Raw genomic sequence first — 20457 nt, forward strand, 5'->3', positions numbered from 1 at the left:
GTGGGGGGCAGAGGACAGTTACAGTGGGGGGGCAGAGGACAGTTACAGTAGGGGCGCAGAGGGCAGTTACAGTGGGGGGCAGAGGACAGTTACAGTAGGGGGGCAGAGGACAGTTACATTAGGGGGCAGAGGACAGTTACAGTGGGGGCAGAGGACAGTTAAGGTAGGGGGCAGAGGGCAGTTACAGTGGGGGGGCAGAGGACAGTTACAGTAGGGGCGCAGAGGGCAGTGGTCCTTCTGTGGCTCAGTTGGTAGAGCATGGCGCTTGTAACGCCAGGGTAGTGGGTTCGATTCCCGGGACCACCCATACGTAGAATGTATGCACACATGACTGTAAGTCGCTTTGGATAAAAGCGTCAGCTAAATGGCATATATTATTATTATATTATTACAGTGGGGGGGCAGAGGACAGTTACAGTAGGGGGGCAGAGGACAGTTACAGTGGGGGGGCAGAGGACAGTTACAGTAGGGGGCAGAGGGCAGTTACAGTGGGGGGGCAGAGGACAGTTACAGTAGGGGCACAGAGGGCAGTTACAGTAGGGGCGCAGAGGGCAGTTACAGTGGGGGGCAGAGGACAGTTACAGTGGGGGGGCAGAGGACAGTTACAGTAGGGGCGCAGAGGGCAGTTACAGTGGGGGGCAGAGGACAGTTACAGTGGGGGGCAGAGGACAGTTACAGTAGGGCGCAGAGGGCAGTTACAGTGGGGGCAGAGGACAGTTACAGTGGGGGCAGAGGACAGTTACAGTAGGGGCGCAGAGGGCAGTTACAGTGGGGGGGCAGAGGACAGTTACAGTGGGGGCAGAGGACAGTTACAGTGGGGGCAGAGGACAGTTACAGTGGGGGGCAGAGGACAGTTACAGTAGGGGGGCAGAGGACAGTTACAGTAGGGGGCAGAGGACAGTTACAGTAGGGGGGCAGAGGACAGTTACAGTAGGGGGGCAGAGGACAGTTACAGTAGGGGGCAGAGGACAGTTACAGTGGGGGGCAGAGGGCAGTTACAGTGGGGGGGCAGAGGACAGTTACAGTAGGGGCACAGAGGGCAGTTACAGTAGGGGCGCAGAGGGCAGTTACAGTGGGGGGGCAGAGGACAGTTACAGTGGGGGGGCAGAGGACAGTTACAGTAGGGGCGCAGAGGGCAGTTACAGTGGGGGCAGAGGACAGTTACAGTGGGGGGCAGAGGACAGTTAGTGGGGGCAGAGGACAGTTACAGTAGGGGGGCAGAGGACAGTTACAGTAGGGGGGGCAGAGGACAGTTACAGTAGGGGGCAGAGGACAGTTACAGTGGGGGGCAGAGGACAGTTACAGTAGGGGCGCAGAGGGCAGTTACAGTGGGGGGGCAGAGGACAGTTACAGTAGGGGGGGGCGCAGAGGACAGTTACAGTAGGGGGGCGCAGAGGACAGTTACAGTGGGGGAGGCGCAGAGGACAGTTACAGTAGGGGCGCAGAGAACAGTTACAGTAGGGGGGCAGAGGGCAGTTACAGTAGGGGCGCAGAGAACAGTTACAGTAGGGGCGCAGAGAACAGTTACAGTAGGGGGCAGAGGACAGTTACAGTAGGGGGGCAGAGGACAGTTACAGTAGGGGCGCAGAGGGCAGTTACAGTAGGGGGCAGAGGTCAGTTACAGTAGGGGGCAGAGGACAGTTACAGTAGGGGGCAGATGACAGTTACAGTAGGGGGCAGAGGGCAGTTACAGTAGGGGGCAGAGGACAGTTACAGTAGGGGCGCAGAGGGCAGTTACAGGGGGGCAGAGGACAGTTACAGTGGGGGGGCAGAGGACAGTTACAGTGGGGGCAGAGGACAGTTACAGTAGGGGCGCAGAGGGCAGTTACAGTGGGGGCAGAGGACAGTTACAGTGGGGGCAGAGGACAGTTACAGTAGGGGCGCAGAGGGCAGTTACAGTGGGGGCAGAGGACAGTTACAGTGGGGGGCAGAGGACAGTTACAGTAGGGCGCAGAGGGCAGTTACAGTGGGGGGCAGAGGACAGTTACAGTGGGGGCAGAGGACAGTTACAGTGGGGGCAGAGGACAGTTACAGTGGGGGCAGAGGACAGTTACAGTGGGGGCAGAGGACAGTTACAGTAGGGGCAGAGGACAGTTACAGTGGGGGGCAGAGGACAGTTACAGTGGGGGCAGAGGACAGTTACAGTGGGGGCAGAGGACAGTTACAGTAGGGGGCAGAGGACAGTTACAGTGGGGGCAGAGGGCAGTTACAGTGGGGGGCAGAGGACAGTTACAGTAGGGGCACAGAGGGCAGTTACAGTAGGGCGCAGAGGGCAGTTACAGTGGGGGCACAGGACAGTTACAGTGGGGGGCAGAGGACAGTTACAGTAGGGCGCAGAGGGCAGTTACAGTGGGGGGCAGAGGACAGTTACAGTGGGGGGCAGAGGACAGTTAGTGGAGGGCAGAGGACAGTTACAGTAGGGGGCAGAGGACAGTTACAGTAGGGGGCAGAGGACAGTTACAGTAGGGGCAGAGGACAGTTACAGTGGGGGCAGAGGACAGTTACAGTAGGGGCGCAGAGGGCAGTTACAGTGGAGGGCAGAGGACAGTTACAGTAGGGGGCGCAGAGGACAGTTACAGTAGGGGCGCAGAGGACAGTTACAGTGGGGGGGGCGCAGAGGACAGTTACAGTAGGGGGCAGATGACAGTTACAGTAGGGGTGCAGAGGACAGTTACATTAGGGGGCAGAGGCAGTTACAGTAGGGGGCAGAGGACAGTTACAGTAGGGGGCAGAGGACAGTTACAGTAGGGGCAGAGAACAGTTACAGTAGGGGGCAGAGGGCAGTTACAGTAGGGCGCAGAGAACAGTTACAGTAGGGGGCAGAGGACAGTTACAGTAGGGGGCAGAGGACAGTTACAGTAGGGGGGCAGAGGACAGTTACAGTAGGGGCGCAGAGTGCAGTTACAGTGGGGGGCAGAGGGCAGTTACAGTAGGGGGCAGAGGACAGTTACAGTAGGGGGCAGATGACAGTTACAGTAGGGGGGTGCAGAGGACAGTTACATTAGGGGCAGAGGGCAGTTACAGTAGGGGGCAGAGGACAGTTACAGTAGGGCGCAGAGGGCAGTTACAGTAGGGGGCAGAGGACAGTTACAGTGGGGGCAGAGAACAGTTACAGTAGGGGGCAGAGGACAGTTACAGTAGGGGCGCAGAGGGCAGTTACAGTGGGGGCAGAGGACAGTTACAGTAGGGGCACAGAGGGCAGTTACAGTAGGGGCGCAGAGGGCAGTTACAGTGGGGGGCAGAGGACAGTTACAGTGGGGGGCAGAGGACAGTTAAGGTAGGGGCGCAGAGGGCAGTTACAGTGGGGGCAGAGGACAGTTACAGTAGGGGCGCAGAGGGCAGTTACAGTGGGGGGCAGAGGACAGTTACAGTAGGGGGCAGAGGACAGTTACAGTGGGGGGCAGAGGACAGTTACAGTAGGGGGCAGAGGGCAGTTACAGTGGGGGGCAGAGGACAGTTACAGTAGGGGCACAGAGGGCAGTTACAGTAGGGCGCAGAGGGCAGTTACAGTGGGGGGCAGAGGACAGTTACAGTGGGGGGCAGAGGACAGTTACAGTAGGGCGCAGAGGGCAGTTACAGTGGGGGGCAGAGGACAGTTACAGTGGGGGGCAGAGGACAGTTACAGTAGGGGCGCAGAGGGCAGTTACAGTGGGGGCAGAGGACAGTTACAGTGGGGGCAGAGGACAGTTACAGGGGCGCAGAGGGCAGTTACAGTGGGGGGCAGAGGACAGTTACAGTGGGGGCAGAGGACAGTTACAGTGGGGGCAGAGGACAGTTACAGTGGGGGCAGAGGACAGTTACAGTGGGGGCAGAGGACAGTTACAGTAGGGGGCAGAGGACAGTTACAGTGGGGGAGCAGAGGACAGTTACAGTGGGGGGCAGAGGACAGTTACAGTAGGGGGCAGAGGACAGTTACAGTGGGGGGCAGAGGGCAGTTACAGTGGGGGGCAGAGGACAGTTACAGTAGGGGCACAGAGGGCAGTTACAGTAGGGCGCAGGGGCAGTTACAGTGGGGGGCAGAGGACAGTTACAGTGGGGGCAGAGGACAGTTACAGTAGGGCGCAGAGGGCAGTTACAGTGGGGGCAGAGGACAGTTACAGTGGGGGCAGAGGACAGTTAGTGGGGGCAGAGGACAGTTACAGTAGGGGGCAGAGGACAGTTACAGTAGGGGCAGAGGACAGTTACAGTAGGGGCAGAGGACAGTTACAGTGGGGGCAGAGGACAGTTACAGTAGGGCGCAGAGGGCAGTTACAGTAGGGGCAGAGGACAGTTACAGTAGGGGCGCAGAGGACAGTTACAGTAGGGCGCAGAAGGACAGTTACAGTGGGGGGGCGCAGAGGACAGTTACAGTAGGGCGCAGAGAACAGTTACAGTAGGGGCAGAGGGCAGTTACAGTAGGGCGCAGAGAACAGTTACAGTAGGGGCAGAGGACAGTTACAGTAGGGGCAGAGGACAGTTACAGTAGGGGGCAGAGGACAGTTACAGTAGGGCGCAGAGGGCAGTTACAGTAGGGGGCAGAGGTCAGTTACAGTAGGGGCAGAGGACAGTTACAGTAGGGGGCAGATGACAGTTACAGTAGGGGGTGCAGAGGACAGTTACATTAGGGGCAGAGGGCAGTTACAGTAGGGGGCAGAGGACAGTTACAGTAGGGGCGTAGAGGGCAGTTACAGTAGGGGGCAGAGGACAGTTACAGTAGGGGCAGAGAACAGTTACAGTAGGGGGCAGAGGACAGTTACAGTAGGGGCGCAGAGGGCAGTTACAGTGGGGGCAGAGGACAGTTACAGTAGGGGGCAGAGGACAGTTACAGTAGGGGGCAGAGGACATTTACAGTAGGGGCAGAGGACAGTTACAGTAGGGGGCAGAGGACAGTTACAGTAGGGGGCAGAGGACAGTTACAGTGGGGGTAGAGGACAGTTACAGTGGGGGGCAGAGGACAGCTAGTGGGGGCAGAGGACAGTTACAGTAGGGGGCAGAGGACAGTTACAGTAGGGGGCAGAGGACAGTTACAGTAGGGGGCAGAGGACAGTTACAGTGGGGGGGTAGAGGACAGTTACAGTGGGGGGCAGAGGACAGTTAGTGGGGGGCAGAGGACAGTTACAGTAGGGGGGCAGAGGACAGTTACAGTAGGGGGGGCAGAGGACAGTTACAGTAGGGGGCAGAGGACAGTTACAGTAGGGGGCAGAGGACAGTTACAGTAGGGGGCAGAGGACAGTTACAGTGGGGAGGCAGAGGACAGTTACAGTGGGGCGGCAGAGGACAGTTACAGTAGGGGCGCAGAGGGCAGTTACAGTAGGGGGGCAGAGGACAGTTACAGTAGGGGCGCAGAGGGCAGTTACAGTAGGGGGGCAGAGGACAGTTACAGTGGGGGGGCAGAGGACAGTTACAGTAGGAGGGCAGAGGACAGTTACAGTGGGGTGGCAGAGGACAGTTACAGTGGGGGGCAGAGGACAGTTACAGTAGGGGGCAGAGGACAGTTACAGTGGGGTGGCAGAGGACAGTTACAGTAGGGGGGCAGAGGACAGTTACAGTGGGGTGGCAGAGGACAGTTACAGTGGGGTGGCAGAGGACAGTTACAGTAGGGGGGCAGAGGACAGTTACAGTGGGGTGGCAGAGGACAGTTACAGTAGGGGGGCAGAGGACAGTTACAGTGGGGGGGCAGAGGACAGTTACAGTAGGGGGGCAGAGGACAGTTACAGTGGGGTGGCAGAGGACAGTTACAGTAGGGGGGCAGAGGACAGTTACAGTAGGGGGGCAGAGGACAGTTACAGTAGGGGGGCAGAGGACAGTTACAGTAGGGGGGCAGAGGACAGTTATAGTAGGGGGGCAGAGGACAGTTACAGTAGGGGGGCAGAGGACAGTTATAGTAGGGGCGCAGAGGGCAGTTACAGTAGGGGGCAGAGGACAGTTATTTATACGGCAATACAACACCAGAGGCTTTGATTTCCATACGGACCACATATTGTACAACCAGTGTGGATATCAAATGTCTGCTAAGTTAAATTACCATATTAGTGGGATAGAAGAATCCTACATTCTTTAGAAAAAGGGGTTCCAAAAGGGTTCTTTGTCTGTCCCCAAAAGAGAACCATTTTTGGTTCCAGGAAGAACCCTTTTGGGTTCCGTGTGGAACACCCTGTAGAAAGGGTTCTGAAGCTGAAGAACCCTTTTAGGTTCTAGATAGCACCTTTTTTTTTTTACTAAGAGTGTATTGGTCAAAGCTTGGAGTGTGGAGGATGTACATATGTAGAGCTTTAGTCTGAGTGGAGAGAATTCCTGAAAACTAACTCATGTAGGCAACCAAAATAGTTTTTCAGAAAACTGCATCACAAAACAAACGCGGTGCCCATAACAACATTTAATGGTCCTATGCTGTGGTAAAAACATTACCACATCCCTATTTCTATTCTTGCAACAGTAGCAACCACTAGCATATCTAATAACAGAGCACAGCAGCAGCATCATACGCACCAACTACAATTTGTGGTCAATGAGAGAAATAAAAGGAGCTTTCTTTGTGATGTATTTATGTGGATCTATAAAGCAGCATGTCACAGCTGAATGTATTCCTGTCACAGACACATGTGAGTATAAGCACTGAGTTTCCAGCTTTAAAGCAACATTTAAAAATTCCTGTTAGTGAAGAGGGCCTGGACTGACGTCTTACATCCTCACAGACACACGCCCATCCGCACAGGCACACACACACACTTACACACACACGCCCATCCTCACAGACACACGCCCATCCTCACAGGCACACACACACACACTTACACACACACCGTGGCCTACGGCGCAGAGAGGGGATCTTTGGGTTCGTTAAATATCCTGTTACTCGCCCCTGGAACTCATCCTTCTTCTTCCCCAGACTGGTAGGAGACAAGAGTAGGGCACTACAAAGGCACAGCTCCAGCATGAGCAGTGATACCTCGCGGCTCCTGCTTCCTTTCGAAGTAAAGAAGCTCTTTAAAACAGGAGACAGAATGAGAGGGAAATGGTCTCCCCTCCTAGAGGAGGTGCGAGGTAAGTAAAATCTTGGTCGACCTAGATTGGTCTGTTCTTTCGACCAATCGATCAGTCAAAATGATAATAAAATCAACTATATGTAGGCTACTGAGCTTGTCTGACGCTTTAAGCACATTGTGATTAAACAACTAAGACACACAAATGACTCAAGAGGGAACTAGAGATCAAGATAGGCTAACCAGAAGAAAATACCTGTACCTGACCCTCTTCTTCGCAGATTCTCCTGCTGTTACGCTGCTCCTAATAGGCTACACCAGGGTTTGGCAAACGTTTCCATTTGAAGTGCCAATTTACCTTAACATTTCTACCCATCTGCATGCCAGTTATGATTGTTATTTGCACATTTTCGTGGAACAGTTCCATTTAATTTATTAATAAACTTCTCATAATCATTATCATGTGGTTAATCAAAATTATCAAACAAACTTCTACTGCCATTGCCAACTATGTAGAAATAGCCTACATAAAGCCAACAAAAAAAACATTGCAGCCTGCAGGTAGAAAATATCCTGATAAAAATAAATATCCTATAAATCACATTGGCTACACATGACCTGTCTGGAAGGAACTTGAAACATTGTATCAACCATTAACTGGGGTCAGGCCTGAAGCTCACACTAGCAAACTTGCAACATTCTATAAAATATTCTGGGCCCTCAGAGTTTCCTGCTCCAGTGAGCTCCAGACAAACACAGCTGTAGGGATAAGAAGTAATCAGGTAGGCCTATTTTATGACCTAACATTTTTTCCTCCTTTCACACTGAGTGGTTATCAAATAGACTACATTGAGGAATTGTTCTTTTTCTTAATGGATATAAAAACAGACAGAAAAATTACTTTGAGAAGTTCCACAGTGTTGGTGAGTTCAGACAATCAGAAATAATATCAGATCCCCAAATGGGAGTATTTGTAGGCCTACATTTGCATGCAGGCCAGGTAGCCTAGGCCTACTTCTATGTATAATCAGCTGCACGTCCTAACTCAACATACAAACGACGATTAATAAATGGACAACTCCTACATGGAATGAAATAAACTAAACCTTGTTCCTCACAAGTGTAGCCTAAGTTGTGCATTCTGCCAACAATGTGTCCAATCCAACAACGAGAAGTGCAAAAGACTGGAATAATAATATATTGAATGCATGAACAGAAATGACCGTAACCAAACCAATATTGTAGATGATAAATGATGGTAAATAAGAGTAAATGTACTACTGGTGATACTGGTGTGCCATCCCTGCGGCCTCCACAATGAATTAGTCCACTGAGACGTGTGTGAATCAGACAGGTGTCTCATGTGCCATAAAAAATGCTCAACTAAAAAAATATTGGTCGACCAACAGCCTATGGACCAAACAATCGACCAATGGACTAAATGGGGTCAGCCCTAAAGGTAGGAGATGTTAAAGATCCTCCTGGTTGCTAGAACTACATTGACTTGGCTCTCAAACAAACACACATGTACACTGCTCTGCTCTTTTATTTAGATGAAGGCAGTGTGTGGTGTGTGTGTGTGTGGTGTGTGTGTGTGTGTGTGTGTGTGTGTGTGTGTGTGTGTGTGTGTGTGTGTGTGTGTGTGTGTGTGTGTGTGTGTGTGTGTGAGTTTGTCTGTGTGTGTGTGTGTGTGTGTGTGTGATAGTCCCCCCTCTCTGATGCTAAAGATTATCCTAGACACAACACGCATGCTTCACTAGAGAGTGCCCCTAACACTTACAGACTGGCTAATCAATCCTGCTGGAACACACACACATTCTATAATGAACAAACCCTCAGACATACTATAATGAACAAACCCACAGACATACTATAATGAACAAACCCACAGACATACTATAATGAACAAACCCACACATACTATAATGAACAAACCCACAGACATACTATAATGAACAAACCCACAGACATACTATAATGAACAAACCCACAGACATACTATAATGAACAAACCCACAGACATACTATAATGAACAAACCCTCAGACATACTATAATGAACAAACCCACAGACATACTATAATGAACAAACCCACACATACTATAATGAACAAACCCACAGACATACTATAATGAACAAACCCTCAGACATACTATAATGAACAAACCCTCAGACATACTATAATGAACAAACCCACAGACATACTATAATGAACAAACCCACACATACTATAATGAACAAACCCACACATACTATAATGAACAAACCCACAGACATACCATACGTAGAATGTATGCACACATGACTGTAAGTCGCTTTGGATAAAAAGCGTCTGCTAAATGGCATATATTATTATTATTATTAACAAACCCACACATACTATAATGAACAAACCCACAGACATACTATAATGAACAAACCCACAGACATACTATAATGAACAAACCCTCAGACATACTATAATGAACAAACCCACAGACATACTATAATGAACAAACCCTCAGACATACTATAATGAACAAACCCACAGACATACTATAATGAACAAACCCTCAGACATACTATAATGAACAAACCCACACATACTATAATGAACAAACCCACAGACATACTATAATGAACAAACCCACACATACTATAATGAACAAACCCACAGACATACTATAATGAACAAACCCACAGACATACTATAATGAACAAACCCACAGACATACTATAATGAACAAACCCACACATACTATAATTAACAAACCCACAGACATACTATAATGAACAAACCCTCAGACATACTATAATGAACAAACCCTCAGACATACTATAATGAACAAACCCTCAGACATACTATAATGAACAAACCCACAGACATACTATAATGAACAAACCCACAAATACTATAATGAACAAACCCACAGACATACTATAATGAACAAACCCACACATACTATAATGAACAAACCCACAGACATACTATAATGAACAAACCCTCAGACATACTATAATGAACAAACCCACAGACATACTATAATGAACAAACCCACACATACTATAATGAACACAGACATACACTACTGATCAGAAGTTTTAGAACACCTACTCATTCAAGGGTTTTTCTATGTTTACTATTTTCTACATTGTAGAATAATAGTGAAGACATCAACACTATGAAATAACACACATGGAATCATGTAGTAACCAAAAAAGTACTAAACAAATCAAAATTTATTTTATATTTGAGATTCTTCAAATAGCCATCCTTTGCCTTGACAGCTTTGCGCACTCTTGGCATTCTCTCAACCAGTTTCATGAGGTAGTCAGCTAGAATGCATTTAAATTAACAGGTGTGCCTTCTAAAAAGTTTATATTATGGCAAGTCCATATTATGGCAAGAACAGCTCAAATATAACCAAAGAGAAACGACAGTACATCATTACTTTAAGACATGAAGGTCAGTGTACAAGTAACAGACATTGTCAGATATATGTGTACAGGTGGCAGGGAAGTCAGGCGCAGGAGAGTCAAACAGAGTGTAAAATGGAGTCTTTTAATAATATCCTAGTAACATGCTCCATAACACTAAACAGGAAAAGAACATAAACAAAATATGGGTACGAAGACCCGTCGCGCACCTATACAACAAACAACACTACACTGACAATAAACAATCTCTGACAAAGACATGAGGGGAAACAGAGGGTTAAATACACAACAGGTAATGAATGGGATTGAAAACAGGTGTGTGGGAAGACAAGACAAAACCAATGGAAAATGAAAATTGGATCAATGATGGCTAGAAGACCAGTGACGTCGAACGCCGAGCACCGCCCGAACAAGGAGAGGCAACGACTTCGGTAGAAGTCGTGACAGACACATCTCAACATCAACTGTTCAGAGGAGACTGTATGAATCAGGCCTTCATGGTCGAATTGCTGAAAAGAAACCACTACTAAAGGACACCAATAATAAGAAGAGACTTGCTTGGGCCAAGAAACACAAGCAATGGACATTAGACCAGTGGAAATATGTCAACATGTGAGATTTTTGGTTCCAACCGCCGTGTCTTTGTGAGACGTGGTGTGGGTGAACGAATGATCTCCGCATGTGTATTTCCCACCGTAAAGCACGGAGGAGGAGGTGTTATGGTGTGGGGGTACTTTGCTGGTGACACTGTCTGGAATTTATTTAGAATTCAAGACACACTTAACCAGCATGGCTACCACCGCATTCTGCAGCAATACGCCATCCCATCTGGTTTGGGCTTAGTGGGACTATCAGTTGTTTTTCAACAGGACAATGACCCAACACACCTCCAGGCTGTGTAAGGGATATTTTACCAAGAAGGAGAGTGATGGAGTGCTGCATCAGATGATCTGGCCTCCACAATCCCCCGACCTCAAACAAATTGAGGTGGTTTGGGATGAGTTGAACCAATGAGTGAAGGAAAAGCAGCCAACAAGTGCTCAGCATATGTGGGAACTCCTTCAAGACTGTTGGAAAAGGATTCCAGGTGAAGCTGGTTGAGAAAATGCCAAGAGTGTGCAAAGCTGTCATCAAGACAAAGGGTGGGTATTTGAAGAATCTCAAATACAAAATATATTTTGATTTGTTGAACACTTTTTTGGTTACTACATGATTCCATGTGTTATTTCATAGTTTTGAAGTCTTCACTATTATTCTACAATGTAGAAAATAGTATAAATAAAGAAAAACCCTTGAATGAGCAGGTGTTCTAAAACTTTTCACCAGTAGTGTACACGCAGATACACATGGACACATACACAAACAAACGAGCCTCCACCAGTACCCTGGACGCAGTGTATCACTGAGTGAGTAGGTTCATCACTAATGCAAGACCACTCACCCATCATTCTGAACTATACAACATGGTGAAGTGGCACTCCCTTCCCACCAGAAGGCTTAAGCACTGTTACATATTTGTGTACAAAGCAGTGCTTGGACTCCTCCTTACATATCTTTGCTTCCAACTAACAACAACCGCACAATCCTACAATACTCTCAGTCAGTGCTCTCATTCTCAGTTCCTAGGGAAAGGATTTAAACGGGGAAACTATCATTCTCCTATAATGCTCCTTGGTCCTAGAGCAAACTACAAAATACTTTCAAACTGGAGGAGAGGGTATCTCTATCTGACTTTAAAGCTCTGATGGAAGAAAATGTCATGGACTATATTATATATATATATATATATATATATTGTATTGTAAACATACTGTCCTTGTGCTTCTTAGAATCCAACACACCAAGGAATCTGAGTGAAAGTTCACCAAGGACTGGGAGAAACCAGGGACTATTGTTACTATGACAACAACACTCTTAAGCTCAGACAGACACTGCGTCACACACTCCCAAAAGTGGCACCTGAAATTGACGTGGGCCAAAAACACCTCTTTGGAAAATCCATCCATATTTAAACCCTCAGACGCCAAATCCTAAATTGACAGGCTGCAGACAGAGAGGAAATGCCAGGGCCAGCCTTCCAGTGGAGGACCCCAGGTGCCCCGTATATAAACCATCCCTGGGAAATGACAGCTGTTATACAGCGGCCTGATCATGCTGAGTGTTCAACCTGGTATTTGGGTGTGTGGTATGGTGTAGCCAGCCAGGCAGCGCCACCACAGTCTTGTCTCCAAGGTTGTTCCCACCGATCTATTCCTCTCGTCTTTCCGGACGTAGCAAGGAGAGGAAATCAGACAACCACTATCTGACAATCAAGGACAGGTTCATTCAAATCATCATATTCATCATGGTTATAATCTGTAACCGTGGTTCTAAATCCATGTTTGAACGATGCTGTTTACAACAACAACAGTAAAAAGATGAAAATATGGATTTATGAGACAGTGGACATAGAAAAAGAGGTGAGTGCAGAGACATTGTTCAGAATGGGATTTTGATGTGAAATGTGTTGTTTCTCTGACATACTTAAGACACGTTTTCATAATGCATTGTTGTCAATGGCAAGTAATGACAGAAACATGTGTCTACCAATTTCCTCTGTAATTAAACAAACTATCACATTTTTTTTTTTTTTTTTTTTTGGGGGGGGGGGGGTGAACTACAATCACAGGAAGAGTGAAAATAAATGTAAAAAATGTGTGAACCTCTCCTTTAAAAAAGTAGAATGTTAATCCAGATAATTTTGTTTGACTTTATTTATAATAATCCAATTATTTTTTTACAAAAAAAGATGACTTATTAACCAAAATCTCTTTCTATAAGCAGTTGCATTAATATAAAATTATGTCATTTGCCCCCCAAAATTGCATACAGTAGTATTTATTTGATACATTCTGATTTGCACATCTTTATCAAGGGTGCCAATAATTATGGACTCCACTCTATGTCCTACAGCCTGGGGGGCTTTACTCCTGAATCACAAAGATTGATCCCAGGTCAAAAGGTTGTTGATTACAGGAACACAACAGTCCCCTGCCTCGCACAGCTGATGCCGGTCGTCATGGAAACACTCTGACTCCATATGACTAAAGACAACCACCCCCCAAGTCGGCTGAAGGATGGTGGGAATAGACAAATGCTGATATTACCAGCAAAATAGTGGTAAATGTAATAGTCAATTACCTTGCTGTTATGGCTGGGTAATCTTTAGGGATAGTGTAGTGGACAGCTGAATGAGGTCAGTGGTGTGTCACCTTGATTCAACATGACCTCCTCCTCATTCTGCTAGTTAACTGAGATGGAATAGACCGGGCCTTGTCAAGTCATCAGGAGGACATTTTAAACTGCTGCCATTACACTTGAAAAGCACCATAAATGATCTAAACCTGAGGAGGGGGAAGGCAAAACTCTTCCTCACCTCATCAGTCAAAGCACCAGGACTATACACACACCATGCAGGAATGTAAACGGTTAACGTAGTTCACACGCTCATTCCCACACTGCTCGGCTAACATCACTCTTTCAATGCGAGGGTTCGATTCTGTAGCTTAATGATCCATAAGTATGATAGATGAATGTTAAAAACAAACGAAGATAGAGTAACAAACCAAAACACAGCCCTCCACTGTAGAATTCACTGAAATAACAACTGTGGGGGAGGCTGAAGGTGGCATAAACTGTCCCCGATGTTAGTCTCTCAATAAAATATGTACACTAACATGTATATTTCAACAGGCTATGAGAAGTAGCCCACATTCCGCCGACAGCTCCTATCCCATACACCCTCCACACACCCCCTCGACCCAGGCAGAGGTTCAGAGATAACATACAGTATTCACACAAACATACTTACATTATGCATGTGTACAGCCACAGTCAGTTGCTGTAAGTTAGGCTGAGTTAGGCTCAGAGCGAGAACAGAGAATGTGTAAACACTCACAAGTCAGTGATACAAAGCACATACAAATATTTATCATACATTACAGTGTTCAAAAATGTCCATACACACACACGCACACATCCATGTGGGGACCGAAAAATATTTTCCCATTCAGAATCCTATTTTCCCTACCCCTTAACCTAACCCTAACTATAACCCTAAACACAAAACACTCAAACTTAACCTTACCCTAACTCCTAACCCTAATTCTAACCCTAACCCTAAACCTAACCCCTAAGACTAAAATAGCCCTTTTCCTTGTGGGGACTGGAAAAATGTCCCCACACGTCAGAATGTTCCTTATTTTACTATCCTTGTGAGGACTTCTGGTCCCCACATGGATAGTAAAACCAAACCACACACAGTAGGAACTAGGAACTCACCAGCTAAATCCAGGCTGCCATCTGTTTTCTCTCTCTCCCTGAAACCTCTATAGGCTCACTCTCCTCCAGTCCGACAAACACTAACACTAATCACAGGGCTCCACTGTAGTCCAGCAGCATATCCTTAGAGCCACAAGGTTGTTGTGAGCGAAGCCTGGATGGATTTATACAGTAGTGGTGTGGTTCTTCAGTCAGTCTGCTTCCCCCAGGCTGCATGACTTTCCTTCTCCAGGCTCTCACTCTCTCTGACTCACTCTGCCCAAGCTTCCACCACGCTGCCCTCTCTCTCTCTCTCTCTCTCTCTCTCTCTCTCTCTCTCTCTCTGACTCACTCTGCCCAAGCTTCTACCACGCTGCCCCTCTCTCTCTCTCTCTCTCTCTCTCTCTCTCTCTCTCTCTCTCTCTCTCTCTCTCTCTCTCTCTCTCTCTCTCTCTCTCTCTCTCTCTCTCTCTCTCTCTCTCTCTCTCTCTCTCTCACTCACTCACTCACTCACTCACTCACTCTCTCTCTCCGCTCTACTCTCTCTCCTCCTTCTGCTTCCCCCACTCTGCAAATGCACTGCCCTATACCCAAAAATGTGCTCCTGTCCTCCTCCCCTCTCTCTCCCCTTGTCCTGATCCCTCTCTCCCATTCAGCAGAGCGCTGGTGAACAATGCCCCCACTGCCGCTACTCTCAAAGGAGGGGAGAAGCCGTTCTCAGCCGGCATTAATGCCTACCCACTGTCACCATGGAAACTAATGAAGGCCTGGCCGGGTGGGGGGGGGGGGGGGGGGGGGGGGTGGGGGGGTGGGGGCGAGAGAGAGAGTATTTAGGAGAGAGAGAATAAGAGGAAAGGAGTGGTTGAATGAAAGATGGGGGAAGTGTGTGAGCGTATGTATGTGAGTGACTGAGCATTCGGGGGAAGGTTTGGGAGTGATAGGTTTAGGTGGTGATGATATACAGTACAGATAGTAACTTGATTGTAATCTTTATTCTCTTCATAGTATTCTATTTTTTTTAAAGGAAATCCTAAATTATAACTGCGTTAATTCCATACCCCGAGTGACCTAGCTACTAGAGTCTAGGGTGTAGCATACCCCGAGTGACCTAGCTACTAGAGTCTAGGGTGGTGCATACCCCAAGTGACCTAGCTACTAGAGTCTAGGGTGTAGCATACCCCGAGTGACCTAGCTACTAGAGTCTAGGGTGTAGCATACCCCGAGTGACCTAGCTACTAGAGTCTAGGGTGGTGCATACCCCGAGTGACCTAGCTACTAGAGTCTAGGGTGTAGCATACCCCGAGTGACCTAGCTACTAGAGTCTAGGGTGTAGCATACCCCGAGTGACCTAGCTACTAGAGTCTAGGGTAGTGCATACCCCGAGTGACCTAGCTACTAGAGTCTAGGGTGGTGCATACCCCGAGTGACCTAGCTACTAGAGTCTAGGGTGTAGCATACCCCGAGTGACCTAGCTACTAGAGTCTAGGGTGTAGCATACCCCGAGTGACCTAGCTACTAGAGTCTAGGGTGTAGCATACCCCGAGTGACCTAGCTACTAGAGTCTAGGGTGTAGCATACCCCGAGTGACCTAGCTACTAGAGTCTAGGGTGTAGCATACCCCGAGTGACCTAGCTACTAGAGTCTAGGGTGGTGCATACCCCGAGTGACCTAGCTACTAGAGTCTAGGGTGTAGCATACCCCGAGTGACCTAGCTACTAGAGTCTAGGGTGTAGCATACCCCGAGTGACCTAACTACTAGAGTCTAGGGTGGTGCATACCCCAAGTGACCTAGCTACTAGAGTCTAGGGTGGTGCATACCCCAAGTGACCTAGCTACTAGAGTCTAGGGTGTAGCATACCCCGAGTGACCTAGCTACTAGAGTCTAGGGTGTAGCATACCCCGAGTGACCTAGCTACTAGAGTCTAGGGTGGTGCATACCCCGAGTGACCTAGCTACTAGAGTCTAGGGTGTAGCATACCCCGAGTGACCTAGCTACTAGAGTCTAGGGTGTAGCATACCCCGAGTGACCTAGCTACTAGAGTCTAGGGTGGTGCATACCCCAAGTGACCTAGCTACTAGAGTCTAGGGTGGTGCATACCCCAAGTGACCTAGCTACTAGAGTCTAGGGTGTAGCATACCCCGAGTGACCTAGCTACTAGAGTCTAGGGTGTAGCATACCCCGAGTGACCTAGCTACTAGAGTCTAGGGTGGTGCATACCCCGAGTGACCTAACTACTAGAGTCTAGGGTGTAGCATACCCCGAGTGACCTAGCTACTAGAGTCTAGGGTGTAGCATACCCCGAGTGACCTAGCTACTAGAGTCTAGGGTGGTGCATACCCCGAGTGACCTAGCTACTAGAGTCTAGGGTGGTGCATACCCCGAGTGACCTAGCTACTAGAGTCTAGGGTGTAGCATACCCCGAGTGACCTAGCTACTAGAGTCTAGGGTGTAGCATACCCCGAGTGACCTAGCTACTAGAGTCTAGGGTGGTGCATACCCCAAGTGACCTAGCTACTAGAGTCTAGGGTGTAGCATACCCCGAGTGACCTAGCTACTAGAGTCTAGGGTGTAGCATACCCCGAGTGACCTAGCTACTAGAGTCTAGGGTGGTGCATACCCCGAGTGACCTAGCTACTAGAGTCTAGGGTGTAGCATACCCCGAGTGACCTAGCTACTAGAGTCTAGGGTGTAGCATACCCCGAGTGACCTAGCTACTAGAGTCTAGGGTGGTGCATACCCCGAGTGACCTAGCTACTAGAGTCTAGGGTGTAGCATACCCCGAGTGACCTAGCTACTAGAGTCTAGGGTGTAGCATACCCCGAGTGACCTAGCTACTAGAGTCTAGGGTGTAGCATACCCCGAGTGACCTAGCTACTAGAGTCTAGGGTGTAGCATACCCAGAGTCACCTAGCTACTAGAGTCTAGGGTGTAGCATACCCAGAGTCACCTAGCTACTAGAGTCTAGGGTGTAGCATACCCAGAGTCACCTAGCTACTAGAGTCTAGGGTGTAGCATACCCAGAGTCACCTAGCTACTAGAGTCTAGGGTGGTGCATACCCAGAGTCACCTAGCTACTAGAGTCTAGGGTGTAGCATACCCGAGAAACTTCAACCAGAAGGAGAAAGCTGGCAGGATGATGCGTCCAAGCTGCTTCATATGCACATACTATTGTACCTCTTTTTCTACCCTCCCTCCATCCCACCAAGTCTCTGTCAGGGTGAAGGGTGAGGCGCTCGTCTGAAATGAGCGGGTGACATCGCCCGACTTCCACACAGAACCCGCCATGAATAGTTGTGATTTCCATGGAAACCGTGTCGAAATAATCACTTTTCCTAAATCATTACGTGGAATTAGAGGAGGGGAGAGGAAGAGAGGGGGATGGGTGATGGGTGAAATGTAGAAGAGAGTCAAAAGCTCGTTAGAAAGTGTGAGAGCTTGTTGATTTTGTGTTGATCCTGCCTTTGACTTTCCAGGCTATAAAATAACTGTGGTATAAGGAGCTCAACTGTATTAATTCACATACCTCACCACCTACTGTATTGCTGCTGTCTGAAACATGGTGGTTGATATTATGGCCCCTAGTAGAGTTGTGGGTTAGCTGCTCTTCTCCATAGGGATAAAGCAGGGTGCTGAACCCAACACAACTAGTCAGGTAAAACCTGAGGAGAAACACAAAGAGGGCAGCAGACCGAGGAAATACACTTCAGACAGAGTTCTATTTAGGAGAAGAAAGCAGGAGAGCAACAAGGAAAGGATTGGTTAAGAGACACTCTTCCTCTTCAAACAGAAGGGAAAAATATGGAACACTGTGAAACAGAAAGGAATTCAAAAACTTCCCATCATCCTGCTACCTCCCTTTAGCTTATGCAACACTGGAGAACAGGAGCAGTGTGTGTGTGTGTGTGTGTGTGTGTGTGTGTGTGTGTGTGTGTGTGTGTGTGTGTGTGTGTGTGTGTGTGTGTGTGTGTGTGTGTGTGTGTGTGTGTGTGTGTGTGTGTGTGTGTGTGTGTGTGTGTGTGTGTGGGAGTGGGAGTGTGTGTGTGTGTGTGTGTGTGTGTGTGTGTGTGTGTGTGTGTGTGTGTGTGTGTGTGTGTGTGTGTGTGTGTGTGTGTGTGTGTGTGCGGGTGCGTGTGTCTTGGGAAAGTAGGGCTGAGCTAAATCAACTCTCCCTGGCCTATCAGTGTGCCCTCTTTCCTTACGTCCTACCTCACAAGGTCAACTTAACTGCAATCTACTGTGCTCTAGTCTCAGCCCATCTGCAAATGTAGTCAGATTCATTATACAGTGCTGTGAAAAAGTATTTGCCCCCTTTCTGATTTCTGATTGTTTTGCACAGTTGTCACACTTAAATGTTTCAGATCATCAAACAAATTTTAATATTACACAAAGATAACCAAAGTAAACACAAAATGCAGTTTTTAAGTGATAATTTTATTTATTAAGGGAAAAAGCTATCCGAACCTTCATGGCCCTATGTGACAGAGTAATTGCCCCCCCTTGTTAAATCATGAATTTACTGTGGTTAATCACATTTTTTGGAAAGCTGAGTTAAATTTCACTAGCCACACTCAGGCCTGATTACTGCCAGACCTGTTGAATCAAGAAATCACTTCAATAGAACCTGTGTGACAAAGTGAAGTAGGCCAAAAGATCTCAAAAAGCAAGACACCATGTCGCGATCCAAAGAAATTCAGGAACAGATGAGAAACAAAGTAATTGACATCTATCAGTCTGGAAAGGGTTACAAAGCCATTTCTAAAGTTTTGGGACTCCAGCGAACCACGATGAGAGACATTATCCACAAATGGAGAACATTTGGAACAGTGGTGAAACTCATCCAAGAGGTCACAAAAGAACCCGCAACATCATCTAAAGAACTGCAGGCCTCACTTGCCTCAGTTAAGGTCAGTGTTCATGACTCAACCATAAGAAAGAGACTGGGCAAAAATGGCATCCATGACAGAGTTCCAATGCGAAAACCACTGCTGACCAAAAAGAACATAAAGGCTCGTCTCACATTTGGCAAAAAACAATCTGGCATAAAAGTAACACAGCATTTCAGAAAAAGAACATCATACCAACAGTCAAATATGGTGGTGGTGTGATGGTCTGGGGCTGCTTTGCTGCTTCAGGACCTGGATGACTTGCTGTGATTGATGGAACCATGAATTCTGCTCTCTACCAAAGAATCCTGAAGGAGAATGTCCGGCCATCAGTTCGTGACCTCAAGCTGAAGCGCACTTGGGTTCTGCAGCAGGACAATGATCCAAAACACACCAGCAAGTCCACCTCTGGATGGCTTTAAAAAAAATGAAGGTTTTGGAGGTCTAGTCAAAGTCCGGACTTGAATCCAATTGAGATGCTGTGGCGTGACCTTAAAAAGGCAGTTCATGTTCAAAAACCCTCCAACGTGGCTGAATTAAAACAATTCTGCAAAGAAGAGTGGGCCAAAATTCCTCCACAACGATCTGAAAGACTCATTGCCAGTTATCACAAATGCTTGATTGCAGTTGTTGCTGCTGAGGGTGGCACAACCAGTTATTAGGTTTAGGGGGCAATTACTTTTTCACATAGGGCCATGAAGGTTCATATAGCTTTTTTCCCCTTAATAAATAAAATCATCATGAAATCATCACTTAAAAACTACATTTTGTGTTTACTTGGGTTATCTTTGTGTAATATTTAAATTGGTTTGATGATCTGAAACATTTAAGTGTGACAAATGTGCAAAACAATCAGAAATCAGGAAGGGAGCAAATACTTTTTCACAGCACTGTA

General features: G+C 47.7%; 1 protein-coding gene across 3 annotated transcripts in view; it reads right to left on the bottom strand.

The window, feature by feature from the left end:
- LOC118360281 (FYVE, RhoGEF and PH domain-containing protein 3-like) overlaps positions 1 to 20457 on the bottom strand; it is a 157020-nt gene that overhangs the window by 74499 nt on the left and 62064 nt on the right. Inside the window, exon 1 of one of the 3 annotated variants that reach the window (XM_052481983.1) lies at positions 14700 to 14985. The exons of the other annotated variants lie outside the window; for them this stretch is intronic. The gene's annotated coding sequence lies outside the window, so the exon portion shown is untranslated. Of the gene's footprint in view, positions 1 to 14699; positions 14986 to 20457 lie in introns of those variants that run through there. 3 annotated transcript variants of the gene reach the window in all.

This window comes from Oncorhynchus keta, chromosome 27 (assembly GCF_023373465.1).
Source record: "Oncorhynchus keta strain PuntledgeMale-10-30-2019 chromosome 27, Oket_V2, whole genome shotgun sequence".
Taxonomy (NCBI): domain Eukaryota; kingdom Metazoa; phylum Chordata; class Actinopteri; order Salmoniformes; family Salmonidae; genus Oncorhynchus; species Oncorhynchus keta.